The sequence below is a fragment of the Typopeltis vanoorti genome, chromosome 1 (genome assembly GCF_054136105.1).
Source record: "Typopeltis vanoorti isolate ZY-2024b chromosome 1, IOZ_Tvanoo_1.0, whole genome shotgun sequence".
Classification (NCBI taxonomy): Eukaryota; Metazoa; Arthropoda; class Arachnida; order Uropygi; family Thelyphonidae; genus Typopeltis; species Typopeltis vanoorti.
The window spans coordinates 78,440,395-78,453,986 of NC_143549.1; positions in this window are offsets into that span (position 1 = coordinate 78,440,395).

Consider the following 13,592-nt stretch of genomic DNA (forward strand, 5'->3'; position numbering starts at 1 on the left):
GGTACAGATATGTAGATGACATCTTTATCATTTGGAATCATACAAAAGAAGAACTAATGGATTATCTCAACCAAATCAATAGTTTCCACCATACCATCAAATTCACATTAGAAATTGAAAAAGATGAAAAACTTCCATTTCTAGACATCCTAATAAAAAAACAAACCAATAACATTATCAACCTGTCTGTGTATAGAAAATTTACGAATGTTGGACGTTACCTCCATTTCAACTCGTCTCATCATATATCTCAGAAACTTAGCATTATCCATATGCTTAAGAAAAGAGCTATGCAGTACACCACAGACCAAGATGACTTACAAAAAGAATTAACTACAATATCCAGAGAGCTATCCTTAAATGGTTATCTTAAAAGACTCTGCAACAAGATTCCCCTTTTCGGATACCACAAAGACAACTTGATGACACACATACATCATTACTATAACTATTCCTTTTGTCAGCAGCATTTCCAAAAAATTGGCAATCCTTCTAAAACCACAAACTATTAGAGTAGCATTCAAGCCGGTCAATATTATTCGGAAATTTTTAAGATCACCGAAAGACTCTCATCCATTCTACAAGTACTCTGGAGTATATAATATACCTTGCTCCTGTGGTGTTAGTTACGTTGGTCAGACCTCTAGAAGCTTCGAAACGAGACAGAAAGAACACATAGGATATGTCAGAAACAACAGACAAGATATTTCAGGCCACTTTGCCTCTACCAACCATCTCGTTGAGTGGGATAAGAGTCATATGCCCTATATTGAAGAGAACTACCATTCCAGAACCTTCAAGGAGGCTGCTACGGTCGCCCGTTCAACAGGAAACCTAAATAAGAATCAAGGTCTAATCCTACCGGAAATTTGGAAAGCTTTAATCAGATCACTAAACATCGAAGAAATGAACTTTCACGCCAATTACATCATGTCTCGTAACAAATAAATCATGTTCCCGAGACACGCGCATTGTCTCGCACAATACTAATTTTGTATGAATTGGAACTTTCAGTTAAAACGTAATCTGTTACCTTCATATAGCTTACCAATTGTATTCCCTGAAGATGCCGATAGCAAAAATCGGTGAAACATGCAGGACAATAAATTAAAAACCCACTTGACTAACATTCAAAAAAAGTGTTTTAGTTATTATACAAATAGTCAAGGAAGAAAATCACCCAAAAAAAGAGATATGTTTAAGGAAACTTGCTTTCTAGAATAAGATATATGCAGATATATGCAAATATAATAATAAAGTGAGTTCTTTCAAGTCCCGTAAAGTGACTTTATTCGAAACGAAGGCAAATAATAAAGTAAGTTCGCACATATTCAAATGAAACAAACATTGGAACTCTTTTAGGTGAATGCAATATCCAGTTTTTGTTTGCTATCATTCTTCTGAAATTGATTTAATTTTGAGAGTCACAGAGTCTAAAATGGCCATATGATTATCATCTGCATTTAAATGAACTTTTTAAAATTAAATATAAGGTAGAAAATAAGCAATTAATTTTGCTAATTGAATTTCTGTAAAGAATGTTACGTGTGTCAAATTTCCTTAGAAATTTCCTTTTTATTTCCTTTGAGAAATAAAAAGAAAAACTTAATTTACAGAATTTTATTAGTTGTGTATACCGTCATCCCTCGACTTACGTCCGTTCGAGTTACACCCTTTCGACGTCCGTGATCCCATAATGGAATAAATAACATTTTTGATTATATTTTCGAACAAGACGCGCGAGCGTAAAGTAAAAAGTTATTTTATTTGGCAACAAATAAAATTGGCGGCACTTGGCTTCAACAGTTCCTCTGTTGATTTTGTGTTTGAAAAATATGTTATTTGTCTATTTATCGTTAAATATTTCGCAATATTTTTTGAAACATGCCCCCCCCCTACACATCCAATTAAAAAACCTAGTGAAGAATCACAGAATAAGAGGCGAGCAATTGATCTTGAAACGAAGTTGCAACCATGTATACTGACAGATGTGAACCGAGTTCGTTTCGAGCAGTAATTTCTAGACTTGGGAAGCACAACAGAATAACATACAGCTACATTCATTTCGTGTGTGAATTCTACCATCTATATATATATATATATATATTGAGAAAGAGAGAGAGGCGGATCAAGCGAGTGTCGGACGTGTCAGCTTCCGGGAGCCCTTAGCGTCAATTTTTCCAAATGTAGAGATAGTTTAAAAACTTTTTTGACTATTTTTTTGACTATTTCTATTTTCAATTCATTGGGAGAAAGATCTTTCTCTGGCTTGAAAAGAATTAAAAACTACCTAAGAAGTACGATGTCAGAAGGAAGGTTAAACATATGGCGCTGTTATATACAGGGTGTTCGGGATAAATTTGACAGTTTCGTAAGGAAAAAGAAAATCTTCTTTGTATCTATTAAATTTAATGAATTGACAAAAAAACATTACAGGCAGAGTTAATTACAATACTATCAACAAGATTTACTCAAAATAACCACCATTAGCATCGATCACAGCTTCAATTCTGCTTCGGAACCTCGAACAAGCTGATGCTACAGTCTCCCTGGGAAGGGCCGCAAAAACTGTTTTAATTTTATCCATTAACTGGGCTTTTGTATTACTGGAAGTGCGATTGGTGTCTTTTTCAACTGCGCCCCATACAAAATAATCCATGGGGTTAAGGTCTGGGGAGTTTGGAGGCCAAACATTTGGACTGGTGAAGTCGTAGAAATTTTCAGACAACCATTTTTGACTTTTCCCAGAGGTGTGGCAAGGGGCCGAATCCTGCTGCCATACATACGGCCTACCATTGGCTACCCTTGTTATCCAGGCTTGACTACAGTTAGCAACTCCACGAACAAAGCCCGAATTCCAATGCCAGGGTTCTTCAACACCTGTTCCTGCAGATTTGCGAGGAATTCTGCTGTACGAACGCAATCAGATCGTCTGCTAGGGATCTTTCTTCTTGCTACATCCTCGTAGTCACCATTGCAAGTCTCTAGTTCATGCCTGATTGTTTTTACTGTATTCAGGGAGCATTGGGCAGCAGTCGTAATATCCTTATTTTGATGGCGGGCACGAATCATCATGATACAAGTTATTCTCTTCCATGATTCAGGTGGGTTCCAGCTATCCATCCTTTCTGATATCTTGTATATGAATGAAGAAGGGTCCAAACTTTTAAATGAAGAGAAGTGTGTGTTAATACATGTAACTTACGGAAAAATATAATTAATTATAAATATGTCAAATTTATCCCGAACACCCTGTATATATATAGAACAAGAAATATTAAAATAACATTGATACTTCGAAAATAATTGATGAATTTGCTAGAGAAAAATCAAGGAAAAAATTTATTCAACTTTTTTTTACTCCCACTTAAATGTATTTCTTTCTTTTTTTCTTAAAATATTTTATTATTTTGTTGTAATTTTAATATTTTTTTATGTATTTTATGCCTGATGATATTATTATTACCTGACACCTCCAGGGAGTCAAAAGGAGAACAGATATTTCCACAGACACTCAAAAACATTTATGCCCTGTGGGGGTGGGGGGGATTTGAACCGAGCGGTTTAGCGCATCCGCTCTCCTTTTGGCTGGAGAGCAGATGCGCTAAACCACTCGGCCAGCCAGGCCGACTGAGTATAATATTATAAAGAGAAATTTATTGTAATGTTTCGAAATAAAAATACTAAATCCTATACTATGTGTTTAATTTTTTGTTTTAATGAAGCCCTATTTCTCTTTTTTAGCATATACATATTGACTGACTTAAACCGAGAAAACAGACAACAAGTTAATTTAATGAGGCACACAACAGGTTTCGTCAAAAATGATTTCTTCAGGTGTGGGAACACTTAAAACAAATGAAAAAACCATAGAAACACTGTACTATTATAATAACATACTTGTAAACTGTGATTGTGGGAGGCCATACTATGGCCAGACTGAGACATCAATCGTCCTACGGCTAGAGGAGCATCAGAGAGACATTTCTTACAATAGAACCAGAGCAAGCACACTCTCAAGTCACATCTTATTCTCAGTGAACCAACCACGAAGGCCGCCAACGCGAAATAGATTGGAATGCAACATCAAACGTTTATATTTGTCACGATGAAATGGCACATCGTATAGTGGAATCCAAAGAAATTATCTTAGACTCTTCTCACATCAACAGCAACCTCAGTTATAGTCTACGACTCGCATAGTTCTGCCATTAGATACTGGCTTACACGTGAACTCACACGCGCGCATATGAACAACAACAGAACCAAAGCACAGACTAACAACGACAATTCAAACTTAACTTCAGTTTACAAGTCTGTTATTACAATGGTACAGTGTTTTAATGATTTTTTTCATTTGCTTTAAGTGTTCCCACACCTGAAGAAGTCATTTTTGACGAAAAATGTTGTATGCCTCGTTATATATATATATATATATATATATATATATATATATATATATATATATATATATATATATATATATATATATATATATATATATATATATATATATATAGAAAGTATTTTACCTTGGGTATAATAAATGTTAAATAAGGTTCTGTAATAGGCCATTCACCTCCACTTCATTCACCACAATTCCCCTATAAAGTAATGGTTCGTATATATATATACAGGGTGTTCGGGATAAATTTGACAGTTTCGTAAGGAAAAAGAAAATCTTCTTTGTATCTATTAAATTTAATGAATTGACAAAAAAACATTACAGGCAGAGTTAATTACAATACTATCAACAAGATTTACTCAAAATAACCACCATTAGCATCGATCACAGCTTCAATTCTGCTTCGGAACCTCGAACAAGCTGATGCTACAGTCTCCCTGGGAAGGGCCGCAAAAACTGTTTTAATTTTATCCATTAACTGGGCTTTTGTATTACTGGAAGTGCGATTGGTGTCTTTTTCAACTGCGCCCCATACAAAATAATCCATGGGGTTAAGGTCTGGGGAGTTTGGAGCCAAACATTTGGACTGGTGAAGTCGTAGAAATTTTCAGACAACCATTTTTGACTTTTCCCAGAGGTGTGGCAAGGGGCCGAATCCTGCTGCCATACATACGGCCTACCATTGGCTACCCTTGTTATCCAGGGCTTGACTACAGTTAGCAACTCCACGAACAAAGCCCGAATTCCAATGCCAGGGTTCTTCAACACCTGTTCCTGCAGATTTGCGAGGAATTCTGCTGTACGAACGCAATCAGATCGTCTGCTAGGGATCTTTCTTCTTGCTACATCCTCGTAGTCACCATTGCAAGTCTCTAGTTCATGCCTGATTGTTTTTACTGTATTAAGGGAGCATTGGGCAGCAGTCGTAATATCCTTATTTTGATGGCGGGCACGAATCATCATGATACAAGTTATTCTCTTCCATGATTCAGGTGGGTTCCAGCTATCCATCCTTTCTGACATCTTGTATATGAATGAAGAAGGGTCCAAACTTTTAAATGAAGAGAAGTGTGTGTTAATACATGTAACTTACGGAAAAATATAATTAATTATAAATATGTCAAATTTATCCCGAACACCCTGTATATATATATATATATATATATATATATATTATATTAGGATAACCAAGCAATTTTATATGCTTGGTTATTTTAGCACCTAATCCCAAGTATGCAAACAATTAAGTTTGCGCCTGAAACAAAGTTCAAGTCTAAAGATGGTACAACACCAGGGCAACTCATTGTAAAGGTGGGTAAAGCTTTGATCACTATTCTTAGTATTTTCCCATAATGTAAAGCACATCTCACTAGAAGATGTATACTGCAATGCATTATGGGTGGGGTCACTACCCAGACCGGTTTCAACCTTTTTTGAGGTCTCCTCAGTGAGTAGCTAGACCCTAAATACCAAGGTTTTAGTAATACAAAGCCTTATCAACTTTACCTATATAAGTTGCAACAAGGTGTATTAAGTTTTAATAAAAATCTCTGGAGGAGATATTGATGGGAATAAATTTTTAACTTGGGTATATTGTATATTAGGAGATGTATACTGCAATGCATTATGGGTGGGGTCACTACCCAGACCGGTTTCAACCTTTTTTGAGGTCTCCTCAGTGAGTAGCTAGACCCTAAATACCAAGGTTTTAGTAATACAAAGCCTTATCAACTTTACCTATATAAGTTGCAACAAGGTGTATTAAGTTTTAATAAAAATCTCTGGAGGAGATATTGATGGGAATAAATTTTTAACTTGGGTATATTGTATATTAGGATAACCAAGCAATTTTATATGCTTGGTTATTTTAGCACCTAATCCCAAGTATGCAAACAATTAAGTTTGCGCCTGAAACAAAGTTCAAGTCTAAAGATGGTACAACACCAGGGCAACTCATTGTAAAGGTGGGTAAAGCTTTGATCACTATTCTTAGTATTTTCCCATAATGTAAAGCACATCTCTCTAGCTACTCACTGAGGAGACCTCAAAAAAGGTTGAAACCGGTCTGGGTAGTGACCCCACCCATAATGCATTGCAGTATACATCTTCTAGTGAGATGTGCTTTACATTATGGGAAAATACTAAGAATAATGATCAAAGCTTTACCCACCTTTACAATGAGTTGCCCTGGTGTTGTACCATCTTTAGACTTGAACTTTGTTTCAGGCGCAAACTTAATTGTTTGCATACTTGGGATTAGGTGCTAAAATAACCAAGCATATAAAATTGCTTGGTTATCCTAATATACAATATACCCAAGTTAAAAATTTATTCCCATCAATATCTCCTCCAGAGATTTTTATTAAAACTTAATACACCTTGTTGCAACTTATATAGGTAAAGTTGATAAGGCTTTGTATTACTAAAACCTTGGTATTTAGGGTCTAGCTACTCACTGAGGAGACCTCAAAAAAGGTTGAAACCGGTCTGGGTAGTGACCCCACCCATAATGCATTGCAGTATACATCTTCTAGTGAGATGTGCTTTACATTATGGGAAAATACTAAGAATAGTGATCAAAGCTTTACCCACCTTTACAATGAGTTGCCCTGGTGTTGTACCATCTTTAGACTTGAACTTTGTTTCAGGCGCAAACTTAATTGTTTGCATACTTGGGATTAGGTGCTAAAATAACCAAGCATATAAAATTGCTTGGTTATCCTAATATACAATATACCCAAGTTAAAAATTTATTCCCATCAATATCTCCTCCAGAGATTTTTATTAAAACTTAATACACCTTGTTGCAACTTATATAGGTAAAGTTGATAAGGCTTTGTATTACTAAAACCTTGGTATTTAGGGTCTAGCTACTCACTGAGGAGACCTCAAAAAAGGTTGAAACCGGTCTGGGTAGTGACCCCACCCATAATGCATTGCAGTATACATCTTCTAGTGAGATGTGCTTTACATTATGGGAAAATACTAAGAATAGTGATCAAAGCTTTACCCACCTTTACAATGAGTTGCCCTGGTGTTGTACCATCTTTAGACTTGAACTTTGTTTCAGGCGCAAACTTAATTGTTTGCATACTTGGGATTAGGTGCTAAAATAACCAAGCATATAAAATTGCTTGGTTATCCTAATATACAATATACCCAAGTTAAAAATTTATTCCCATATATATATATATATACAGGGTGTTCGGGATAAATTTGACATATTTATAATTAATTATATTTTTCCGTAAGTTACATGTATTAACACACACTTCTCTTCATTTAAAAGTTTGGACCCTTCTTCATTCACATACAAGATGTCAGAAAGGATGGATAGCTGGAACCCACCTGAATCATGGAAGAGAATAACTTGTATCATGATGATTCGTGCCCGCCATCAAAATAAGGATATTACGACTGCTGCCCAATGCTCCCTGAATACAGTAAAAACAATCAGGCATGAACTAGAGACTTGCAATGGTGACTACGAGGATGTAGCAAGAAGAAAGATCCCTAGCAGACGATCTGATTGCGTTCGTACAGCAGAATTCCTCGCAAATCTGCAGGAACAGGTGTTGAAGAACCCTGGCATTGGAATTCGGGCTTTGTTCGTGGAGTTGCTAACTGTAGTCAAGCCCTGGATAACAAGGGTAGGCAATGGTAGGCCGTATGTATGGCAGCAGGATTCGGCCCCTTGCCACACCTCTGGGAAAAGTCAAAAATGGTTGTCTGAAAATTTCTACGACTTCACCAGTCCAAATGTTTGGCCTCCAAACTCCCCAGACCCTAACCCCATGGATTATTTTGTATGGGGCGCAGTTGAAAAAGACACCAATCGCACTTCCAGTAATACAAAAGCCCAGTTAACGGATAAAATAAAAACAGTTTTTGCGGCCCTTCCCAGGGAGACTGTAGCATCAGCTTGTTCGAGGTTCCGAAGCAGAATTGAAGCTGTGATCGATGCTAATGGTGGTTATTTTGAGTAAATCTTGTTGATAGTATTGTAATTAACACTGCCTGTAATGTTTTTTTGTCAATTCATTAAATTTAATAGATACAAAGAAGATTTTCTTTTTCCTTACGAAACTGTCAAATTTATCCCGAACACCCTGTATATATATAGTAATTCCACTATTTAGTGGAATTACTGAGTGAGCACTTTGCAAGAGTATATCATCCAGGTGGTGACATTGAAGGAACCATTACTTTATAGGGGAATTGTGGTGAATGAAGTGGAGGTGAATGGCCTATTACAGAACCTTAATATGAATACATCTGTGAGATTGGACGGTGTACCAGCACGGATCTTACGTGAAGCGGCTAAACAATTGTCAGTGCCCTTGACCATATTGTTTAATCTGAGTCTCGGGTCTGGTTTAGTCCCGAAGGGGTAGAAAGAGGGGAAAATAGTTCCACTGTATAAAGGAGGATCCAAGACTACTGTTGCAAATTACCGACCGATCAGCATATCAGGAGTCGTTGTCAAGGTCTTGGAGAAAGTAGTCAAGGGAAAAATACAGGAATGGATAGATGAAAATGAGATACTGCATGGGGGACAGCATGCTTTTTTGAAGGGTAGATCATGTCTCAGTAACTTGCTCACGTTTTATAACACAGTGACGGCTGAACTGGATAAGGGTAATGGGTTTACAGTGATGCTGCATGGACCTGGCTAAGGCCTTTGACAGGATACCACATGGAATTCTAATCCGTAAACTGCAACATATGGGAATGGATATAGGGTTGGTGAGATAAATAGGAGGGTGGTTGATGAAGAGATACCAGAGAGTAGTTTACTCAGGAGTACAATCCAAAATACGGCCTGTGACTAGTGGTGTGCCGCAGGGTTCTGTTCTTGGACCGCTGCTGTTTAATATGTTCATTAACGATATAGGGAAAGATCTGAGAGAAACGGTTCATTTGCTCGCTGATGGTACAAAATTGGGTAGGACAATAGTGAATGCAGAAGATGTCAAAATTTTGCAGAATGATTTGGAGAGATTGAAGTCTGGGCTAAGGAGAATAAATGTCAATTTAATGTGGCAAAATGTAAGGTTATGCATTTTGGGGTGAACCGATTAGCAGCAGTATATCACATTGGTGGAGCTGTACTCCAGGAGATTAATGATGTCAGGGACTTGGGAGTGTTGGTGGATGGGGAGTTGAAGTCTAGGGGAGACGTTGCAAAAGTGGCTAAATCAGCTCATCAAATCACTTGGTTGCTGAAGAATACTTTGACGAGCAGAGATAAGCATGTTATTGTTCCTCTGTATCAAGACTTGATAAGACCCCACTCGACTACTGTGCCCAGATTTGGTAATCTAGGTTTCTTCTTGATGAGTAGAAGGTTGAGAGGATCCAGAGGCGAGTGACCAAGGTTATAGCAGGTCTATAGAATGAACCTCATGAAAACAGGTTGAAGATTTGTGGGTTGCAGAAATTGGTTGATAGGCGGAAAAGGGTAGATATGATTAAGACATTCAAATTGCTGAATGGTTTCTATAAGATTAATTCAGAGGATATTTTTGAGAACAGGGCTGGTGGTGGGAGGATTAGAGGACATCCATGGAAGTTGGGAAAGTGTGTGGTTAGTAAGGGTGTTAGAGCTGGGTTTTTTACTTTTAGAGTGGTGAATGAGTGGAATAAGCTGCCAGAGTCTGTTGTGGGTGCTATGACGGCGAATGAGTTCAAGGCAAAGTATGATAGATACTGTGTGAATGTCGAATAGTTTTGATGGACATGGTGTTTAGGGCCTCCCTCGATAAGTCTAAAGACTGCTTGGAGTAGCCTGTAATAATAATAATAATAATAATAATAATAATAATAATAATAATAATAATAATAATAAGCAAAAATCAATCAGCTTTATTATAGTATAGGGTGTAGGCGTAGACATTTTTTTAGCCCAACTTTTGGAGACTGAGGGGAGGTTCAATCTCCGCCCGTAGCCAAGCCAATCAGTGATAGCTAGCCCAAGACTATCACTGATTATACATGGTATCTAGTGAAAAGAGGCGCAGACAAGTGCCGCCATATCCTGGTCCCTAATCCTAACGCCATGTTTACTGTCTGAAAATAGTAAACCGTGCTCGCCGATGTCAGAGATCGATTAATTCGGGAACCGATTGAAAAAAGGATTAGTAAAAGTTCATCTAGTCGGCAACTGGAATCGAACTTACGACACTCTCTCTTCGGGCGATTTAGCACAATGGAAGGCACATGCCATCTCCATTCAGCTACACAGGCGCTATATAAAATGTTAATGACTAGAAGCCTCCTTTTCCTCCTCCTCCTTTCACGTATACTAGGCCTAGTGGTCCCGTTACGTTCGTATTAGGCATGACCTATAACGATATGAAACCGCGACCGCTTCGAGGATAAGGTAGTTAGCCCTATGCCTCTCGGTATGTCTGTAGATGCGTGTGTTCATGGAGCCGGTTTGTCTGTTCTGGGGGAGAAAAAAAAACAGTTTCCAGGTGAAAAACCCTAACTCCGATGACTTTCTCAGATGCAATTACTAGGTCAAGAACTCTCGAACCCCCTAGTATATTTCATTACATGCTGTCTCAGGTAGTTATCCCTTAGTAACTGCATAAAATTCATTTGCTTCTTCCCATTTGCCCTCTCCTCCCTCCAATCAATGTTACCATAGTTAAAATCCCCATAATAATGATCAGTCCTCCACTCATTGAGTCTATTTGCCTGTGCATATTGTCTCCATCATCTATTTCATCGCCTGGTCTATAGCAGCACCCAACTGTAAATTTTGTTCTGCTGACCTCAATCTCACACCGGATAGCCTCAAATGTGCTATTTTCACTATCCTGATAAATAATTGATATATAAAGCCTATTACATCAGTACTATCTTCAGCAGTAAACAGGTGGATTAAAAAGTAGTTTAAGAACTGTCTGTTTAGGATAGCCATTTTTCTGGAAGGTTGTAAGAAGAAACTATATTTCTTTCATGATTTGTTCGTCTTCACTGAAAGAGAGAGCAAGCATGTTTACCCAAAGGAAATGATGTCAAACTGCTTGGGCAGATAATGATATGATTGTGTATCTGTTGGTATGTGTGGATTGTCTATGAATGGAGATATTCAGTTTTTCTGACACACGAGTTAATTTAACATTCAAGAATGGGAGAGAATTTAACTTCCAATTCTCAGGTAAATTACATTCTTAAGTGTTGATTATAGGCCTATGTAGTTCTGTGTAAGCAGCACTTGCATCCTCTGTGCTAAACCACCCGAAAATAGACATAAGTTCAAGTCTAGCCGCCGACTGGAGGAACTTTTCTAAGCCTTTCTTCAACCGGTTCTCAAGTTAGTCGACTTCGAGCACCGGCAAGTGGTTTTTTCTCCGAGAAACTTGATTTTTATGTCCCATAAACTAAAGACTATCGACCTTAGAACCCACATTATTTCAGACAATAACACATCCTGTCAGCAAACAAGTGCTGCGAAGAGATGGCAGCACTTGTTTGCAGGTCTTTCTTCAGCTGTTGCTGCCTATGATTAGTGAGAGTCATGGGCGAGCTATCTCTGATTGGCTACCAGTGGAGAATGTACCACCCAGTCAGTCTTCAAAAGCTAGATAGGGTGAAAATGCCCACCCTTTAAGGGAATAAAAGACGTTAGCTGATTATAATTATGGTGTTTATTGTTCAGATGATTCAGAAACTCCTTTAAAGATCTTGTCCATGACTCCAAATTAACAAACATTATCAATAGATCTTTTCCATAACCATGGCTTTTATGTGAAGGACTTGATTGCTTTCGTCAAAGTTTTCTAAATATAAATTGACTGATATATGAAATAATGTGTTGCCTGTTGCCAAACAGAAGTTCTGTTTATAAATAGTATTTTTAAAAAGAAATAACCAGAATTTACACAATCGGTCAGGAATGACAACTTTTTTTGATAACATCTTTTAAAAGAAAACTTCTGTAGGCTTTAGTAAAGAGGGAAATAACATCAGAATTTGCCATGATTTCATCTTTTTAAAATTTTATACGATGGTTGTCTGAAAAGTTCTAGAATTAACAATGTAAAAACGAATTTATAATTTCAAAATTATTTTTATTTTTCAACATAATCTCACTTAAGACTAATACATTTATTCAGCGATGCTCCAGCGCCATTATCCCGTCCCTGGTGGTTCTCAGTAAGATCTACAATATATCCCTCTACAGATGCAATCACTTCTTCATTCGAAGAAAAACGCTGACCAGCGAGGAAGAGTTTTAGTTTTGGGAAGAAATTGAAATCAGAGGGAGCCAAATCTGGGAAACGGTGGATGTACCAACAATTCATAGTGCAGATCCCTTAATTTTCCCATTGCCAAAACACCTTTGTGGGCAGGTGCATTGTCCTGATGAAAGATTATTTTTTTCTTCTACAAACCGGGTCTTTTCTCAAAATTTTTTGTCTAGTCGGGTTAAAAGATCGGAATAATATTCTCTGGTTATTGTTTTACCCTTTTCAAGATAATTAATAAACAAAATTCCTTTAGCATCCGAAAACACCGATGCCATAACCTTTCCTGCTGATGGAACTGACTTTGTCTTCTTTGCACTGAACAACCGGCTTTTGGCTACTTTTGACTGCTGTTTGGATTCTGATGTGTAATGGTGCATCCAAGTCTCATCCATAGTAATAAATCGATGCACAAATTCAGTTTTATTTCTTGTTAAAACGCTCCAAGCACTGTTCAGAGATTTTCATGCTAGTGCGTTTTGATCTGCTCTGAGCTAGCTTTTTCATTTGCAATTCTTACACAACGTTTTTTCATTTGCAATTCTTACACAACGTTTTTTCATTTGCAATTCTTCATGCAAAATATATCCTACACGTTCTTTTAAAATGCCTATAGTTAAGAATTTCACGCCCTTGGACACCAGTCATCCAACACCACATCGTGCACTTAATCAATGATTTCTTGTGTTGTTACACTTATTGGACGTCCTTCACGTGGATCATCTTCAAGGCTGGTATGGCTTCGTTCAAACTCGGCAGCACATTTCGTAATTGTCGAAAACGAAAGAGAAGAATGTCCGTAAACTTTTATGAACTTCGAATGAATTTCTTTTGGCGTTAAATCTTCTTTTACAAAGAATTTTATAACCGCACGATACTCAATTTTATCCATTTCAAGAGACAGACAACACTCCAGACAGCTGTATAAA